The sequence below is a fragment of the Artemia franciscana genome, unplaced genomic scaffold (genome assembly GCF_032884065.1).
Source record: "Artemia franciscana unplaced genomic scaffold, ASM3288406v1 PGA_scaffold_284, whole genome shotgun sequence".
NCBI classification, from domain to species: domain Eukaryota; kingdom Metazoa; phylum Arthropoda; class Branchiopoda; order Anostraca; family Artemiidae; genus Artemia; species Artemia franciscana.
The window spans coordinates 113766-134517 of NW_027062658.1; the positions used below are offsets into that span (position 1 = coordinate 113766).

At 35.1% G+C, this 20752-nt stretch overlaps 2 pseudogenes; both read right to left on the bottom strand.

Annotated features, from left to right (window-relative positions):
- Nucleotides 1–14942: 14942 nt before the first annotated feature.
- Nucleotides 14943–19662, bottom strand: LOC136041554 (pro-cathepsin H-like; annotated as a pseudogene).
- Nucleotides 19663–19672: 10 nt separating this feature from the next.
- On the bottom strand, nucleotides 19673–20577 carry LOC136041555 (procathepsin L-like; annotated as a pseudogene).
- Between the last annotated feature and the right edge of the window lie 175 nt (nucleotides 20578–20752).

Genomic DNA, 20752 nt, shown 5'->3' on the forward strand with positions numbered 1-20752 from the left:
AATTTCAAGACCCCTTAGAGGAAAAAGAATTGGATTTAGGTACTTCAAAATACCTTCCTGGGACATACTTTAGCCTCTAGACACATCCCTGACAGTTTCATTTTCCTAACCTCTTTCAAAGATAGCCAAAAGTAGCTAAAGTAAAATTTTACCCGTACTTTACCCCATACATTTTACCCCATACACCAAGAGCAGGTGAAATCACCCTTACACTCAGATTTCTTATGGCTGAAAAGGCAACAATTCGTGCATCGTATATGGTTAATATAATCTTTGCATTGTACGCGTAAAAATCCAAAATTGAGGCCTCCTCTTTTTAAACTGTCTCCTCTGATTTTTGGGCTCATTTCTAATATGACGCTGCAACTTTTGCCTTTTTCAATAATAGTCACCACTTCGAAGGTTTCTCCAGCAATGACAAGTTTTTCTATGTCTGGATTACTGTGTTCTATAAATTCTTTGTACTTTGATTTATTTTTGATTATAGGGGCACCGTTCACAAGCATTCTTGGCAGACATTTTTCCAACTTGTTCGAAGTATATTTTAGTGCTACTGACTTTTTCTTGAAAGCACTAAGAGCAATGTTTAAATCTTGTTTTGAGTTAAACTCAACAATCATTTTGCCTTCTCGCCCGTGTTTGACATTTTTAGCAGAAAATTTGGGGGAATCTTCTCTGATTATTTTACTAATTTTTTTTAGCTATTTTTTCCCTAGGTTCTCTCTTTCTTATATTTTGCTTCATTACTGCTTGGCTCAAGAATAACACGAAAGGTCTTAGGATCTTTAACAATACTAGAGTACGATATACGATTTTCAAGAAAGGATGGAACGATTGTATCTTTATTTTCCAATTTTTCGTGTAATTTCATTATATTTTGAAGATTATCGTTCTCGTTGCACAGAAGTTTTTTCGTTTTCTTCTAAACGCTGATGATATAAAATTTAAATTTGCTCACAAATATCGAATGCATAATCCCTTCCTCCTGGGATTTTTTTTAACTTGGCTAGAATTCCTTTTAAAGTACCGATTAGAGAACAAAAACCCTTGGCGTCTTCTGTGCTTAACTTCAAAAGTCTCATCAGCAGCTTGAGTATCGGAAAAGCCTTCGATTGCTAGAATCAGAATAAAACACTAGCCAAATCGTTTCATGGCAAGGGATATAGATATTCAATTGAAACCCATACCAACATTTTCACCAATCCATGTGAATCAGGCACAACATTATCCTAACCGGGTAGTTGTTCATAGTTAAAAGGATATGACAGAACTCTATCATTAAATATACCTTACCAAAATTAAACATATTATTTCTCCGTCTCATAGAAACCTCGCTTATATAATTAATAAGATATCTTCCCCTATTACAAGGGGGAATGGAAATCCTCTCTCGCCTTCGGAGATCAACATATCTAATTGTTTAATTGTGAAGACAAATATAATATTAGAGATGATTAAAATTAATAGCAAACAATGACACAAATTAAAAACTGCAATTATTTCAAATTTGTGTTTTAGTTTTTAAGAGTAAAGGTTTCAAACTAAATTCCTTGACCGTAAAAAGGTCAAATTTACTTTGAAATCTAATATTGCAACATGAACCTACTAATAAAGTACAGTTTTGCACTTTGTTGCATCCTTTTCAGCATAGTATTGTAATAACATCAAAGCATCGAAACATACCAGTCCATTTTACACTTTTATAACAAAGAGTGTAATTCATATTTATGGCATATAAAATATTCAAGTAGCTCCACATATATACTGAAATGCAAAATCAGTCTATGTCAAGGTTTGCAGTCTATGTCACCCGATATGGAAATGAATCTCTAGAATCAAAGAATTTCGTTTCTTTTTGTAAAATTATTTGAGCACAAAGTCTGAAGCCACCGCGTATTTTCATTTAAAAAATTGAAGAGAGGTTGTGCATGCGTTTGCAACACACAACTCAATGAAAGGCTGAGAAATCATAAGGGTTATGAAGACTCAACAAAACATCATAGAGTGACACTAACCCTATAATATTGTCTCTCTCTCTAGAATTTTCTTTTTTAACAACAAATGCCCTTGTACTTCTGCTTCTTTTAAACTCATTGAGTAGTTCCGATACTCTTAAATTCTGTAAGACTTTTTTTTCAACTAAACTTACTTTATCAACTTTAAAAAAAGGTTTTCCTTTCTTGTTTTTTGGACAGCAGGACTTGGAAACTTCCTCCAGTAGGAGATATCCTATGCAGAAATTTTCTACGTCTTTTACAATAATTTCTGCGTGCCCTCTGGAAACATATTTACAAATTGTTTCAGGGCTAAGGATATCTCCTTTTTTGACCGTGCCAATGGATCTGTAACATTCTTTTGGGCATGAATTTGTGTGTTTATGGTTCGAGATGTCTATTTTCCTCATAACATCAGTCACGGTGAGTTGACAGAAATTTGACGCTGAACTTAAAATTTTTTCTTCCATGGAGTTGATTTCATCTGCTTCTTTTGCCAAAGCAATTACAGCTTTTAGTTCATCTCTTTTGAACTTAACGTCATGATTAAAATCTGGCTTGCACCAATTACACATGAAGAATCCCATAAGCTCGCTGAGTTTGTAGCCTATATACAGTGGGAACATGGAGGTCAAAATCGGTGGGATCACTATATCTAAAGTGATTGTTAGAATCAGCGATATAATGACACCCTTTGGGTTTTCCTTAAACATATCATCATATGCGAAAAACCAGGTTTTTGCATTTACCAAGCCCAAATTGAAGATATGAATCACTACCAACAAACATGTCGATCTCTGTTTGATCTTCAAAATTTTTTTCACATATTTTCTTGAATTTTGGCTGGTTGTCTTCTGTTTGATTTGGAGATCCAGTTTATCCGGATTCACAATGGAACAAACTATGAGACTGTATATGAATGAAAATATTGAAATTATTGCCACGAAAACCCAAGAAAAAGCGACCGGGTACATTTTGTTTCGAACATTCATGGTTTTTACAAGTATCTAGTCTTTTCTTTATTTATTCGTAACGAGTCAAAATTACGTAACGAGTCGCAAGAGGAAAAACATACTAATTTAAATATTTACTTGTATTTTTCGGTTTGAATTAAAAATCGAACATTATTTCTCAGACCCCATGAATAGTTTTGCAGTTTCTAGTTAAATAAAATTATTTTATTATTCTATTAAAATTTGCTTTTTACAAACCCAATAAATGACGTCATAATCAATTAGATTATGACGTCATTATATATATGACGTTATAAGTGAAAATAATAGTCATGCACACTTTTCTTTCGACAAGATGATAAAGTAAGAAATATTATAATAAAGAAAGAACTCAAGCCGATTGTAATTAAAATATTATCATGACTGTAGCTGCATCATAGCAGCAACGTAGTAAGAGGGGCAATCATGATTCATTTAAGGCTCATTTCAAATGAAATTGCCATATTTTGTGCCTTTTGTACCTCAAAAAAGAAATTTTTAAATATTGTAAATTTTGAACGGACGCTCTTTTTTTCTCAAAATCGTTCGATCAAAACTATGAGAAAGCCATTTAGCCATAAAAAAATATACAAATTTCGTTTTAATTATTCATCTGCGGAGAGCCAAAATCAAAGCATGAATTGATTCAAAAACGTTCAGAAATTAAATTTAAAAACAAGTTTTTTTAACGGAAAGTAAGGAGCGATATTAAAACTTAAAACGAACAGAAATTACTTAGTATTTGAAAGTGGTTGCTTCCTCATCAACGCCCCACTCTTTATGTTAAAGATTTTTACTGTTTTGAAAAGTAGAGTTAAGAGAAAGAGTCAAACTTTAACGTAAAGAGCGGGGTGTTGATGAGGAAGTAGCCTTTTTCACATACTAAGTAATTTCTGTTCGTTTTAAGTTTTAATGTTGCTTTAAGTTTTAATGTTTTTTTTTAACTTTCCGTTAAAAAAAAACTTGTTTTTTTTTTCAATTTAATTCTCAAGAAAGAATGAAGATTGGAAGGTAAATTCCTCTTCTTCCATATTCATCTGAAAAACCTTCTTAGGTTGCACAAAATGGCAAAAAAAAATCCCACTTTTTTTCTTCTGTTACTTCGAAAGGGTACTAGAATTTTCGATTTCGTTTGAGGGATCTCTCTACTGATTATTTTTAGGACCACTTATTCAATACAGTCACACCAAAAATAGTCTTCTAACGAAAAAAACACGCGTCTGTTACGACCCCTGTCTGGAAAATGAGAAAAGTCGCATAGTTGTGGACAGGGGCTAAAAAGCTCTGCTTAGGAATTCTAAGATATGCTGAAATTGATGCTGTTAGTTTCATTAAGATCACTACTATTTTTAGGGTCGTTTTCAATCAGTTCGTGGTAACGAACTAAGGAGCGACCCACCTCAATAGTAAACGAAAGTCTAAAAAACAGAATTTTGATACTAAAACATGCATCAAAAGAATTGGATTTTCATACTGATTTTGAATATATAAGTTTCATCAAACTTAGTCTTTGTCATCAAAAGTTACGAGCCTGAGAAAATTTGCTTCATTTTGGATAATAGGGGGAAACACCCCCTAAAAGTCATAGAATCTTAACGAAAATCACACCATCGCATTCAGCGTATCAGAGAACCCAACTGTAAAAGTTTCAAGCTCCTATCTACAAAAATGTGAAATTTCATATTTTTGGCCAGTAGACAGATCACGGGTGCGTGTTTATTTGGTTTTTTTTTCCAGGGGTCATCATAACGACCAAGTGGTCCTAGAATGTCACAAGAGGGCTCATTCTAACGGAAATGAAAAGTTCTAATGCCCTTTTTAAGTGACCAAAAAATTGGAGGGCACCTAAGCCCCCTCCCATGCTCATTTTTTTCCCAGTCAACGGATCAAAATTTTAAAATTGCCTTTATGTTCCGCATAGTCGAAAACCATAATAACTATGTCTTTGGGGATGACTTACTCCCCACAGTCCCTGGGGGAGGGGCTGCAAGTTACAAACTTAGACCAGTGTTTACATACAATAATGGTTATTGGGAAGCATACAGACGTTTTCAGTGGGATTTTTTTGGTTTGGGGGTGGGGTTTAGGGGAGGGGGCTATGTGGGAGGATCTTTCCTTGGAGGAATTTGTCATGGGGGAAGAGAAATTCAATGAAAAGGGCGCGGGATTTTCTAGCATTACTATAAAGAAACAATGAAAAAATAAACATGAAAAGGTTTTTTTTCAATTGAAAGTAAGGAGTAGCAGTAAAACTTAAAACGAACAGAGATTATTACGCATATGAGGGTTCTAAAAATAGTATAAAGAGCCAGGTATTTAGGAGAAGATAAATACCTCGCTGTTTATGCTAAAGTATTTTTAGTAATTTAAACCATGTATTCTACGGCCTTTCTGATTCAGGGGTTATTCTTAAAGAATTGGGACAAAACTTAAGATTTAGTGTAAAGAGCGAGGTATTAACAAGGGGACAAACCCCCTTATGTACATAATAAAAATATAAGAATATAAAAGTCTGTTACGTAAGCTAATTCTAAAGTTACGTATATTTTTTACTAATAAAAATGTTCGTTAAAAATTAAAAGTTCTAGTTGCCTTTTTAAGTAACCGAAAGATTGGAGGGCAACAGGGCTCCTTCCCCACCCCTTATTTCTTAAAATAGTCAAAACTAAGGGAAGGCCATTTAGCCAAAAAAAAAATTAATATGCCAATTTCATTTTAATAATTTATGTGCAGAGAGCCAATGCGTTAATTAAAAAACGTTCAGAAATTAAAAAAAAAAACCAGTTTTCTTAACTGAAAGTAAGGAGCAACATTAAAAATTAAAACGGATAGAAATTACTCCGTATATGAAATGGGTTGCCCCCTCCGCAATCCCTCGCTCTTTACGCTAGAGTTTGACTCTTTGCCACAATTCTACTTTTTAAAACAATTAAAAACTTTAGCATAAAGAGCGAGGGATTGTGGAGGGGGCAACCCATTCCATATACGGAGTAATTTCTGTTTGTTTTAAGTTTTAATGTCGCTCCTTACTTTCAGTTAAAAAAACTAGTTTTTTTTTTATTTAATCACAAAAGAAAGGCTATGGGTTAATGCACGAGTCGTAAGGAAAGGCCTTGACTTTGCGCAATCATTTAGCTATTATAGATTCGACGTTAAAAATCTGATGAAATGTGGCACGTCCATAAAATAAAACAGTGTTTAAAGTTCATTAGCTGCATAGCAGTATTTTCAACAACAGTTTTTATTTGATTAGTAAATATATTGGCAACTTATTGTAAGATACTGTTAGCGAATAAATGACGAAGTGTCAGGCTTTTTTTTAATGATATGACCATTGGGACAGAGAACTGTTAGAATTATATACTTTTTGTGGGCAAATCGATGTGATTTTGAATAATATTAGTTAGGGTTTTATCATGGAAATAATTGAATTATTTAATTTTCTCAGAAGACAATATCCCACCATTGCATATCCAAACACCATATTGCTCATCTATGCTACTTTTTTATCCTTTTTTTTGCACAACAATGAGCGTTATTTACGCTTTTGATTCAATTCTAATTACATCGCTCTTTGCATCTGCTTAAAAATGCAAGAAAATCCCTTATGAAAGTAAAAAAAAAAATGGCAAAAATTTCCAGAATTTAATTAGAGAAATATTTAAAATCCTTTTCAAATTGTTTAGGAAAAGCTTCAAATTTGATGACAATACCAAATATATGGATATCATTGAAAAAGTATGGCCAATGTTTTCAAAGATTTTGTGGTAATGAGCTTTAAGTAAGGAGTGATGAGGTTCAGTAGTAACCGAAACTTGAACAATCAGAATCTTTATAACAATAGATCCATAAAAATAATCAAATTGTGATGTTTTTTTCAAAATATATAAAATTAATCAAATTTAGTGTTACCCACCAAAAGTTACGATACTGAAAATATTTGCCCAACTTTTGGAAAAGGGAGGAAACACCCTCAGAGAGATAGTGCTTTCTTAGTAAATAATGGTGTGGGCACAAAGTATCATTTTTATCTTTTCTTTCTTATTTTTTAGACCAGGATAGTTCGCAGAGAAGGAGTTGTCTCAGAAACTTCGAAATTGGCACATTCGATTTGAAATTGAAATGGCTAGTGCCTCTTTCAATAATTGAAAGTAATTTTAAGGCGGCCATCCCCCTCCCATGCCCATCATTTCTCTAAGCACATCCAAACAAAATTTTGAGATAGCCATTTTATTCAGTATAGTTGAAAGGTCCAGAAATTATGTTTTGAGGATAACAACTCACCTTTTCCCTCTCCACAGCCCCCAAGTCAAGGGTTGTGAGCTATGCCCGGGGGTATATAAAGCTTTTATGGAAATGGTGGTCGTTTATACCTCTGGGGTAAGTGGTATTCAGGAGTCCTATTGCCCTTTTTAAGGGTCGAAGTGTTCGGAGGGCAGTCACCCCCCACATGTTGTATCTATACCTCTTTTTACCCACAAACATTGTAGGTACGCCTTCTCAGTTACTGGTACTAAGTAAACTATAGCTAAAATATAGATAGAATTGCAAGTTCTAGAGCTATAGGGTTGTTTTGTTTTTTGCTGGCTGGCCATGTATCCCTCTAAAAAATGTTTCATACCCATAAGGAGTACTCATACTACAGTTTGAGAACCACTGCTATAGGGTAAAGGTCTAGAGTTGTGTTTTCAGGCACTGGGTTAGAGGCATGTTTTCAGTGGTTTTGACAAAAATTGTTTTCAGGTTCTCTGCATTCAACCCAGCAAAACTGTAAAGGGTTTTCTTCTTATGGGTTCCAAGCATGTTCAACATGGGTTCTTCAAAATTCTAATGTGCTAGAATAGTGTGGTTGAACATAGGATCCAAGAAGAAATTCACCATTTTGAACACAGCACTCACAACAATAATCTGCAAAGTCTTGCAATCAGTGTTGGATGTGGGTGACCTGAAAATAAGGTTTAGAATAGCTGCTTCCCTGAAGAAGACATGTTTAAACAAAGGATTGCAAATCTTTAGATTGCAAATTTCATGCTCATTTTAATGAGTTTGTTTCTGTTTTTGATGATTCATCCCTAGCCTCTTTCTAATGGTCTCATGTGGCCCAAGGCTTTATAGAAAAATAACAAGAAATTCATTCTTGCTTTAATATGCAGCAAGTATTGATAAATCATATCTCCTTGTTTTTTCCATTTTGTATCTATTTTTTAATCAGTTTTTCTGCTTTTTTATATATCCTAGGGCTAGCCTATGCAAGATCATTAAGGGACTGGGAATAGAGGACTGGGGGAAAGAAAAGATAAGATTAGTAGCTAATTTAGGCCTAGTAATTTTTGTAGTTTCAAAAAGAAAGACAATGGACGTCTCTCTTTTTGTTCTAGCATATCTCCTTCTGAACAGCAGCTATTCTAGACCTTTATCATCTACAGCATTACCACAAGTTTACCTACCACTTTTTTTAGGGGGGAGATTAACAAGAGGAACTATGTTCTGGGTGCCACCAAACCCTAAAATTTGCTGAAGGCTACCTGAAGATATGTCTTCTGTACAATTAAGGCAAATCTGATTGGATTGTGGTAGAGATGAAATATTTCTTGGATCTCAAAATTAACTGAAGCCTTTTTAATGATGTTGATCAAGGAGCCTCATATCTGTTATGCATAGGGACTAAACCTTTTTTAAAGCATAACAGATTTACCCTATCTTATCCTACCAGCACATTAATAAAATAATTATTTCTAGAATACCCAAGTAAATATTTGGCAAAATTCTGGTTTATTGACTTTTGGCTATCTTGGAAAGGGGTTAGGTTAGGAAAATGAAACTTTCATTGATGGGTCTAAAGGCTAGAGTATGGTCAATGTTGGTATTACTGGAACAATTTTTTGGGGTCATGAAACTATTGTTAATAGATGCATTTTGACTTTTTGAACATCTTTTCTCTCTTGCAAAACTACCGCAAATTCACTGCTATGGAGTGATTCTACCCCAAATATTATTGTATTTACACATATAGAATTGCAATCATTTCCATTTTCACTGATTGGAAATTTGAAATCACTAACGTTATAAGACTTAAAATTGCTCAGTGGCTTTTAGAGACAATTTGCACAAGTTTTGGATGTTTTTAGAGAAGATTATTTGTGAAAGAATTGGCCTAAAATAATTCACTTTTGGAACCTAGTTAACCTAACTTTCAGTTTGAACAACTCCATAACAATGAGTTGGTGAAGGATTTGCTACATAAAAAGTTGTTCACATTGATGATAACTGTGTATCTACTCTAGTTTCATGACCCTAAAAAATTGTTCTAGTAATACCAATATTGACCTAAAGTATAGCCCAGAAAGCTATTTTGAAGTACCCACCTCTACTCCTTCTCTCTCTAGAGGATCTTGACCTTTGATGACTTTTAAAAATATGTGTGTTATAAAAGTGAAATCTTGCAAAATAGATCTTCTGCTTAAATGAAGGGTCAATGTTGGTATTACTGGAACAATTGTTTGGGGTCATGAAACCAGAGGCGCCATTTGGGCCAAATCTTGGGGTGGGCATGAACTCCATCTGGCCCCCATTTCACTTTGTGTCACGTAAGAAAAATCCAGGTTTTGCAAGCACATTGATGGAATATTCTAAATAAAGTTGCATTTTCAGCACTAGTGTGTTGCTTGGAAATGTACTGTAACCAAATGTGGAACTCAGCCACACTGACCTCTAAGATTAATTATAACAACAAAGAATACAATCAACAAGGTTAAGTGATTAAACTGAAAGTGGAAAATTCAACCAGACTACAGGCTGGCATTCCTCAGCAAGAAACTTTCTTATTTAAGTAAACAATACGTTGGTGAAAATAACCTTCATTGTTATGCTGAGGGTTGTAACCAAAATCTCAGTATCCCTTCAGCAGAAATCTTCCAGATCAAATATATTTACAAAAATGAAAAACATAAAAAAAAAATAACAACATTCAAGGTAACAAGGGGAACCGCCAAGCTTTCCTCTTTGGAAAATCATCAACAAGCTGGCTGTAGTCCAAACTTTTTACTAAATCCTTCTCTGCAAATATCAAAAGGAGGTGACTGAGACAATCATCTCATGTTGTAGACTGCAGGTAGTTTTTCACTATTTCTATGGTAGAAAGCAAATGCTTATTGCTTGCTGTTGTCTCAGGAAGTGTGGCAGCAACATGAAGTACTTTAATTATTTCTGAGTAAGCCACTGGTAATGCCTGAAGATGGTCAACAATGTCTAGGAAGTTTTCTGGCTTTTTCTCCTCATTGAGTAAGAAATGCTTGGAAACACCAGCTTGAGATTCAAGAAGAATGCTGTTGATATCCAGCTTGCCATAAAGAGAAGAGAAAAGCTTGAGCAGCTGTGTCCATAAACTTGGTTGAGCTTGGATCCAAGGCTTCAAGCCTAATCACCACTGGCAAGTTATCTGTGAACCATCTGTCAAATTCTGCTAGCAGACGGTCAAAAGTTTTGAAGTATTCTTGCTTCATTTCATCTGCCAAAGTAGTAGTCCAATTTCCAGATTTGATAAAATTCTTTGCTAGTGTCAAGTTGTCACAAATTGTTTCCAATGCTTGGTGATCTTTTGAGTTCCTCAAGGTTGTCTTTTCTGACCAACAGAGGAGGGTCTAGTCACAGGTCTATTTACAGCAGGTACTTCAATTTTGAGTTCTGTTGTAAACTCCTTAGCCTTCTTGAAGAGCAATACAAATGAAGCATCTGAACACAGGTTGGTGAGTTTGCTTCTTGTGGCCTGAATCAGGGTGCACAATTGAGAAATACTCAAATCAACAGTGATGGCATGGAGCTGCTGAGACAGCAATTTTGTTGCTCACATAATTGCTTCTATGTAGTGCAATTGGAAGATAACAAGGAACAATTCCATCAAGGAATGATAGGCCATGAACTGACCTATTTTAGTCTGTCAACTTAGAGGAATTACTGCAAATATTAAGGATTTATAATATTAATATAATCATCTAGGAAATGGGCATTTGACAGAACTTGAGAATTAGATTATGTCTCTAACCTGCTTTCAAAGTTTACAATGGTTAATAGCAAATAGTGTTATTATTATGGCCAGCAAAGGGCCCTTTTTGGTGAAGCTTGGGCCCCTGGAAAATCTGGAGTGGGCATTTGCACACCCCTGCCCCCCCCCCCCAAATGGCACCTCTGCATGAAACTATTGTTAACAGATACATTTTGACTTTTTGAACATCTTTTTTCTCTTGCAAAACTACTGAAAACTCACTGTTCTGGAGTTATTATATATTTGCACATCAGGGGGGAGGGGGTAAAGCATAGCATATATTAAATACAGCAATGGTTAGTTTATGTATTTAATATATGCTATGCTTTACCTCCACCCCCCTAATGTGCAAATTCATAGCCCCAATTTGTTTCTAAACTATCACAGATTCATGATTTAAAATATCTGATCAACAAAAATGGAAATGAATGCAATTCTATATGTATAAATACAAGAATATTTGGGCTGGAATAGCTCCATAATGGTGAGTTTGCAGAAAATTTGCAAGAGAGAAAAGATGTTTCAAAAGTCAAAATGCATTTATTAGCAATAGTTTCATAACCCCCAAAAATTGTTCCAGTAATACCAACATTGACCAAATGAACTAAGCCTACAACAAAATCGTTTTCAGCTTCACAACTTTACTTCTTTCCAATTTATAAGGTTTTGAAGATATATAAAAACATTTCCTAAATAAAAAAAAACATTGAAATGGCTCATAATTCTACTCAAATAACAGGAATTACATTTTCAGAACTAAAGGCAGAGAAAAAGCAACTAGTAAATTAAAATTAAGGTGAAATGTTGTTTTATCAAAATTTCAATAGGTATAGACCTGTCATATAGGCATATTTCAGGGCCCTCTAGAGGGAGAAGGAGTTGAGATGGGTAGGTTACTTTAAAATACCTTCCGGGACATACTTTAGCCTCTAGACCCATTCCTGAAAGTTTCATTTTCCTAACCTAACCCCTTTCCGAGATAGCAAGAAGTCAATTAACTAGAATTTTACCCTTTGAAATACCTTCCTGGGATACACTTTAACTTGTAGACCCATCCCTGAAAGCTTCATTTTTCCAACCTAATCCCTTTCTGGGATAGCAAGAAATCACTCAACTAGAATTTTACCAAATATCTTTTTAATTCTAAAAGTTCTGATGCATAATAGTACCAAATACAGAAGTTTGCTATTGAACACACTAAATAAGTTTTAAAAGAAACGCTTTAGCGACTAGAGTTGCCTAACTCTTCATTGTTGGTTTTTCAGGCGACAATACCTGATACTTTGACTTTTCCGAAAGCTCTAGTTGCCATTGATGCTTCCAAATTGAGAGTATATTGTAATGGTGATGGTACAAAATTAAGTTGGAGGTATGAAGTTGGTATCTTGTCATTGTCTAGCTCTTCAGTAAAAAAAAATTACACTACTAACCATTTTGACCTTTGTTGTCGAACCCAGCAGCGTCAATTGCAGAGGGAAGAAAGCATTCCCTTTAATTTATGTTTGGAAACTGAAGTTTGCAAGTAATCTATGTGTCAAAAAAATCTAGTTTTCATGTTCATTCTAAGTAATTCTCATTAAGCTTAAAATTTTAAACCATTAGCCAGAAGTTTAAGTGTCATTGCATATTAGCAAATGGGAAAGATGTACACAAAAAAATGTTTTTTTTTATGAAAACTAAGCTGTTTCATTTAACATTTCTGATGATTCTTGAACAGAGTTTATAAGCCATGAAGACTGCAGTATGTGTTCTGGAAAGCTGTTCACAGAAGCAAGTTTACTTTTTTTGTTGATTTTTTTTTCACAAGGGGTGATCGTACTTTGTCAATGAAACTAATAACAAAAAACGTCGGGCTACAGTGAAATGCTTTCTTTTAACATTTATAGTAAAATGGCAATGTAGGTTCAAACAGGGCTAATGGTACTGATTAAAAATTATGAGATAGCTCTTCGATTCTATACGATTCAAGAGCTATTTGTTTAGTCTCCTCATTTCATAGAATACGCTATTACATAATATGGTACGCTCAATCTTGAACAGATTTTTCAGACCATACAAAAGAAAAAGCTGTTATAGATAATTTAATTTAGCTTGTTTGATTAATTTTAGATTTCAACCATTTAGAAACAGTTGCACACTATTAGTTAAAAGGAGTGTGGGATCTCTTAAATGAAGTTAATGGAAGTTAAAATTTCAAAGAGGATGTTTTTGACAAACACATTTTACATTTCAGTCATATGTTTTTCAAATAATAATAGAAATGTAAACGGGGGAGGGGGCTCTAGGCATGGGTCTAGCTTATTTCCAATCATATTGGACTTATAATTACACAAAACTCTTGATTATTTTTGTAGGTAAGCATATAAATTCAATCTTCTATTGGATGCTCAAAATTTTCCACGATAAGAAAAGAGCTTCCCACTCCCCATTATTAACATCAATCTTGGACTGTGAACATTAGATACCTTATGATTTTGGATCAAACACAAGCGATTTAATTGGTCAAAATTACCCTTACACAGGTTTCCTTTCAAAACAAAATGAATAATTACTATAAACAGTTTGTTTGTCATTTGACGGGTTTTATTTGTTCCAAATTTAAGCAATTTATGGCTAACAAACTGTTTGGGGAGGAAACAAGTTTCTTTTTTTCCAGGTTCTTGATGAAAAACCACCACTTAAAATGCCTGAGAGAGATTTTCTGACGGGATGTGTTAGGTGATACTTGCATGTTGCGTTTTGCCAAGATTCAAATGGAGCATTTCTAGATTTCTTCTCTTGACTCAATTTTTAAGTTCCACTTGTTTTCCAATGAGGCAACTGCTCTTTCCTGACCCTTCATTGACCCATTTTGCCGTTGGCTCAAGGCCACAAAAAGTATGTTTTTAAATTGCAATTTTTCGAATTACGCGACAGATTCTTTCGATGGTGGAAAATACAAAAGGAGAGGACCAAGATGCAAAGATTATTTACTTTTGTAAAGTCTCAGCTGACACTTATTTGAAATTACAAATAAAAAAAGAAGACCATAAAAGTCATAGCTATTTCTCGCTTACACACTCAATTCTAGCAACGTTGTCATGCAAGTTTTAGATAGTGAAAACAGTGAGGAGCTGAGTGGTATAACGGTCAATTTTAGATACGGGAGTATGGTGAGTACACTGCTTAAAGCACATGCACATAAATTAGCTAAATAAAAGATTTTTCAAAGCAAAGTAAAGACAAACATTAAGATTAAAAATGGCAGATATAAAGAGGATAATGACTCGTCGCACCTGCTCTTACTGCTTCAAAAATGTTTTTTTTCTTACTGCTTCAAAAATGAATGGTCAAATACAAACGCAATATTATAAAAGCTTGGCTTTTCTTTTTTTTTTTCGGTTCATTTCTGTGTTTTTCCGATTTCCTTTGTATTATTCAACCTAAACTGTGTTTTGTATAAGTTTTTTTTTCCTGTTCGTACTCATTTTTGAGTTTATCATCCAAATTGGAACTTTGACTTGACACATGCTATGTGACCAATAGCCTTTGGGCTTTAATGGGTCCATAAATCTATATCTCTGAGTTGTACTCTGGCGTAAAATTTTTCTATTAAACCGTTCATGATAATACCCAGTAAGTAAAGAATGAGCCATGTCAATGTATCATGGTTGATCGTGAAAATATACGACGTGGATCATATACCACAGTTGATGGTGGAAATTCGTGTTTTTCACCATCATTGAAGCAGCTGTCATAGCATATTGAGAGAGGGTTCCATCTGACACAAATGCGAAATTCCAGCACCCTTTTTAAGTAAATACAGATGCCACGCAATATACAAATTTTTAGTATACATTGAATATACATATATTATTATATGACATAAATAGGGACTTGAATTAAATTTGAAAAAAATGCTTACATTAAATTTAAATAGAGAGTAACGTGAAAACTTAAAACAAAGAGTGGTTATATGTACTTGTACGAAAAAAGGGGCTGACCCTCCCCTCAATCACCTGCTCTTTACGCCACAATTAAACTTTTTTCACCAACACTGTAATAAAAGAAAAACGTGATAAACATGCTAATTTTCTGATTGGTGGAATTTGCTTTAAAAAATATACTCTTACATTGAAATTTCCCGAAAAACACTGCATAAATAATAAACTAGCAGATATCAACAGACTGAACTGTTTGTTAGTGTTATAATGACTCTTTGTATTTGTGATTTGGACTCACAAATACATAATACGCACTAGTATAAACACAGATAAGGAGTAGTATAATTTGGGTGTGAAGAGCAAGGGGTTAAGGGAAGCATCTAGCCTCATCCATCCCCTTTTCATGTATATAAAATTTTCTGTTCATTTCAAGTATTAAATTTACTCTTTGAGTTCATTAAAAAAAAATGCCTGATCAATTTAAACGTTTTCAAAAATAGTCTACTATGCGTACTTTGCAAACACGTGGTTTGGCTTAAAAGCCTGGATGAATCACTTTGTACAAAGAAACATCAAAGTTTGAGGTTTCTAAATTGAACCAATATATGAGTCAAAAATAAACTATAATGGCATTTACAACACAGGAATGAACGCACATTGCTCTAATCCGCACATGCTGGATAATCCCAGTACCTTTGCATAACCCTTCTCACCCCATGATTCCCCCAAAAGTTCTGAATAAGCCAATACCGTGTGTTATTTTGTTTCCCATAGCCAATTATATTAACAGCAACATTTGGAGTTTTGTCACACTTACTGTCTGTATATATTCCTGAAGAGTAAAACAAGAAATTTTCGGAGCCATGCATTGCGGCAGAAACAGGACCGCGCAGCAAAGCCGCTTTGATCATCTTTGAAGTTGGAAAGTCTTTTATAAGATGCTATGACAGGCTTAAGACAATCAACAGAACAATTTTTTTCGTTCAAGTAGTCCATTTGATTGCATAGTCCTCCATTATTTATAATCCACTGCCAAGACGCTACGTAAGATCCACCCTCACAATCATAGATACTGGCATCACAATCAATTATTTGTTGCCTGCTTAGCGGTATGAATGAATGAATGAACTTTATTACCCGTAAAGTATAAAAAACACAAAGTACGGAGTATTATAAATAAATATAAATAAATAAACAAAAACAAATACGATAAACAGCGAAGAAAAACAAAATTCAAACTAACAAAAGACAATATGGACTAATCAACCAGTATCTATATGGAAAAAAGGCTGCAGAGGGTCATAAACGTGAATAAAATTGACAGTCTTTTTACATAAATCATCACTGGAAGACCGAATCCGAGAAGGCACATCTACTAAACCAAATCGAGCAATTATTTTTTTGTTTCGGTGCCATCTAGGAAGCCGGAGGAGGAATTTGCAATATCTGAAATAAGCCGTACGTAGAGTATGTCGATCTTTCTTATGAAACAGATGAGCCATGCCTGATAAAAACAAAAGCACAGGGGCGCAATAAGCGTTATAAATCATGCACAAACCGTTGCGATTGTAACGGCTTTTGTTTGGGGATATTTTTCCGTAAGCGACGCGTAGGTTTTTCACGGCTTGATTCACTAGGGATGAACAGGTAGCGGAAAGTGTTGGGCCGAAACACAGACCAAGCCAACTAACTAAAGAAGAACATGGTAGAACTGCAGTCCCAGTAACGAATGGAGCGACCGCATAAGGGCTATTAAAACAAATAAACTCGCATTTAGACGCATTAACTGACAGTCCAATCTTAGATAGTTCATTGGATAATATAGTAAAATTAGAAAACAATCTACGGCGAGTCCGGGCAATAAGAAGAACGTCATCCGCATATGCAATAGAAGACAAACCAGTATTACCGTAAAAAACAGAACTTCTAAGGGGACGCAGGCACGATGCAAGCACGCATTTAAATATACTAGGAGACAATACGGCACCTTGCCGAACTCCCTTATTAATTTTTACCGGGTCAGATATTTGGCCATTCCAGGTAACTCGAATTTTAGACTTTGAATACCAAGAAGACAATAAACTTAGTACGGAAGTATTAACACCTGAAGACGCAAGGGAAAATAGAGCCTGAGAGTGCACAATATTGTCGAAAGCTCCAGAAATATCAACAGTAAGACAGTATAAAGACTTTTTAGCTTTTACGGCATCTTTCATGAGTCGGCTTAAAACATGATGTGCATGGGAGCAACCGAAACTTTTCCGAAAACCAAATTGAAAAGGCGTAAAATCACAATTCGGCTCAATTTCTGGTAGTAACAAACGTTCAAGCAACTTACTTAAGAAACACGATACTGTAATGGGACGATAATTCACACATGACGTGGGGTCCTTGCCTCGCTTTTGAATAGACGTTACACGGCCACAAAGGAAACTATCAGGAACAAGCGACTGTGCTAAGCAAGACTGGAAAAATATTTGTAGATGGTTAAGTAGAGCAGGACAATCATAAGCAAAAAATCGGTAAGAAAGGCCGTCACTATCAAGGCTATTTAAACGCTTAATTTTTCTTAAAGCCCGGCGAATTTCAGATATTGCTACAGGCTGGACATGAGCCTGCAGGAGACGGTATGGTAAAAGCGGTTTAAGCAACTTATAATAAAAAGACTGAAGAAAACTGTTAAATACACTGAACACACACTTATAATGATCAACAAAATTAACTAGCTGGCGACAAGATAGGGTAGATGGGGAACATTTCTCACTATTAATAACCTTATTCCAGGAGGCCTTATCGGTGGGGCCTGGCCATGCATTCAAGCGTGCCCTCTTCAAACTGGCCTTATATTCAAGTTTACACTTTTGTTTCACAGAGAAAACGGCTCTGGAAGATGGTCGGTCACATGATATCCACATACGTAGCCAAAATTTGGCTTTTTGCTTAGCACGTTTTACTTCAGGATCAACGTTCCAATTAGGCTTTCTTGTACCAATCCTAACTTTATCCACAGGCACTGCAGCTTTGGAAGCTGATTTAAGGCAATGGACGATTTGACAATAAGAGAAATTTAGGTCAACTGTACTTGAAGGCGAGGAAACTGACGTTTGCAGCAGGTGATATGGCACTTTTATGGTCGAGAGTAAAGCAGTTAGCGTAGCAAGGTATAGTGGGACATTAGCACGATCCCAATTCAACTTCGTATGCCACTTCGGCTGAGCCGAAAGTATTTTGCCAGATAGCTCACAGGACAAATTACAGCTAAGAATAAGGTGATCGTCGTCAATCTTCTCTTCGTCCACCCTGACAATCGATGATATTAAGCTGGAACTGGAAGAGATCACGTGATCCAGGTTCGATTTTGAACAGCCTCTGTTATGAATATACGTGAATGGGAGGCTCTTAACTGCGACGTGATATATGCTAGGAAGGGATTCTAGCAAGAGGATTGATCTATCGGAGGTACCAAGAATGTCACAGTTAAGGTCACCAGCTTCACTAGTTTCACTTAAATTCATTTTACAGGAGTAATATTCAAGTGATGATGCTGCTACATAAGCCCAGGAGTTTCCACATAGTCCAGTATTACCCATAGGGGTGAGACAAGGGTCAACCCTTAGATCAGTTATTTTGGGAATCTTAGGAGTGTTTACGCATTTTACAGTTAGGCTTCTTGAAATTAGGCTTGAATTATGAATATATAATTTACTTTTTCCTTCTCCTCCTCTGTGTAGTCAGAAAAGATGTTCTCACTCATGATGTATGAGTGGTCACCATTGTTTGCTTTGCTGTTATGGGCTTTAATTGCATTAGTTTTACTAAGCCACAGTTTTTTTCTAAGGGAATTCATTTGTGGGTTAGGATATCTATTTTGAAACATTATTTTATATTTTTCCCATTCATCATCACTGCCTTCAGCGTTAACACTTGACACAGCTAAAATTAGGTAAGCTGTCACGGAAATTTGTACCATGTTTCCGTAAAATATGAAGGAACAATTCTGAAATAAAAATAAATTTCATTAAATAAGATACAGAGACAGTAATGAGAAAAGTCTAATAATTCTTAGAAACTTAATGAACTATTTTTTGGGCGGTCCACAAACATACAAAAAGAATATTTTGTCTAATTGACAGCGAGAAGCATCCTTCTTGATTTGTCTTGATTGTTATGTTCAACACGTGACAAGACTTTCCGAATATCTTAGAAGTCTCTTCTAAGAGACTTCTAAGTATAGAATTGTTCTGTATAGAATTTTTCTATACACTGCAATTTCGGGCACCAGCTTTATTAATGCTCTTAAATAAGTTAAATCACAACCATTTAAAGTTTCGAAAATACCAAACGCAGTGTGTCTGAACTTAAGACATTGGTCAATCCAAGACTTTGGGATTAGTTTTTGCTAGCAATTCTTAGAATTGTTCAACCGTCTAGAAAATGATTGCTAACTGAATCCGTCTGAGAAAAGGGTAACCAAAATTAAATTCCAACTGCAAAAAATCACCAAAGTTCAAGTTTACAGATCTATCATGCAAAACAAGTCATCAGCTTTCCAGCTGTCATATGCCTCAAAATTTTGAGTCTGCCACTGCTTCGTTGTACATAATCAGCTGCTTGAATATTTAAAATCTAAATTGATTTGTTCATGGTAAGAGCTGATGAAGTTGATATGACGTTACTATAATCATAAAAAATCCAATTAGCTACAATCCCCCATGAACAACACAAGAGTATTTATTACTCTTTTAAAGTAAGAACTGCACAATAGCTTTCAATACCACACATATTAACACCGCGACGAACTAAAATGTACCCGTTCATACCCCAGGAGGTACCCCATGTGTTCTGAACGATCCAATACCGTCTACTGAAGTTCCGTAGCCAACGATGATAACTGCATGATACGCAGTAGCTGTACACTCTTGTCATCAACAACTCCTTCTGAATAATATATAAAGTTGTCAGTTGCATCTAAGGCCGCCGCAACTGGGCCTTCAGAAAAAAAAATGCATTTTGAATAGCAATAGCATCTGCAGACGTCCATTTAAACTCAGTTACAATATTTTCTTTAAGGCAAGTTGTTTCACAAGGAACAGGAATAGTTTTGGACTTTAAAGTATTCTTTATCTTCACAAAGTCCACCTGTATTGGCAGCCCAAACCCAACCATTGACATAAAAACCCCCGTCACAACCAAAATTATCGGTGTCACAGCTTACTAATTGTTGCCGACTATACAAAACAAGTTCATTAAATTTCTTGCTGCACTGGAAAAATTCTAAGACTGTACTTGCTGCAAATGCCCAGCATAAACCACAACTGCCTTGGTCAAGAACAGGAGACAAGCAATCATTTTCTCTATAATGCAAAATGTTTGGCAAATTACGTACGAAACCATTAGTTATATATTCGGTTTTACTAAATCTTGTCGATTCATCTACTATAGTTGAACGCAAGTTGATTTTTTCAACATCACTGTAGTCAGCAAAGACATTTAATGTAATGAAAAAAGTTTGTTTTCCATTCCTTGCATCGAAGTTGCGAGTACGGATCCGAGAGTTCACTCTCTTCCAATACCTCTCCCGTATCCTGTCAATAAAAGTAGAACTTCTTAAACCGTTATTTGTGTCTCTTCATGCTACATTGTGGACCGCAGTTATAAAACCAATAATCTCTAGAAGAATAATGCTTTCTATACCAAGATTCTTCATAACCTAGAAAAAATAAAAGCAAAAAGACTAAGCGTTAATTTACAGAGAATTAGGACGACCAGCCTGTCATTCTTTACAACAAAATACTTTTTTGA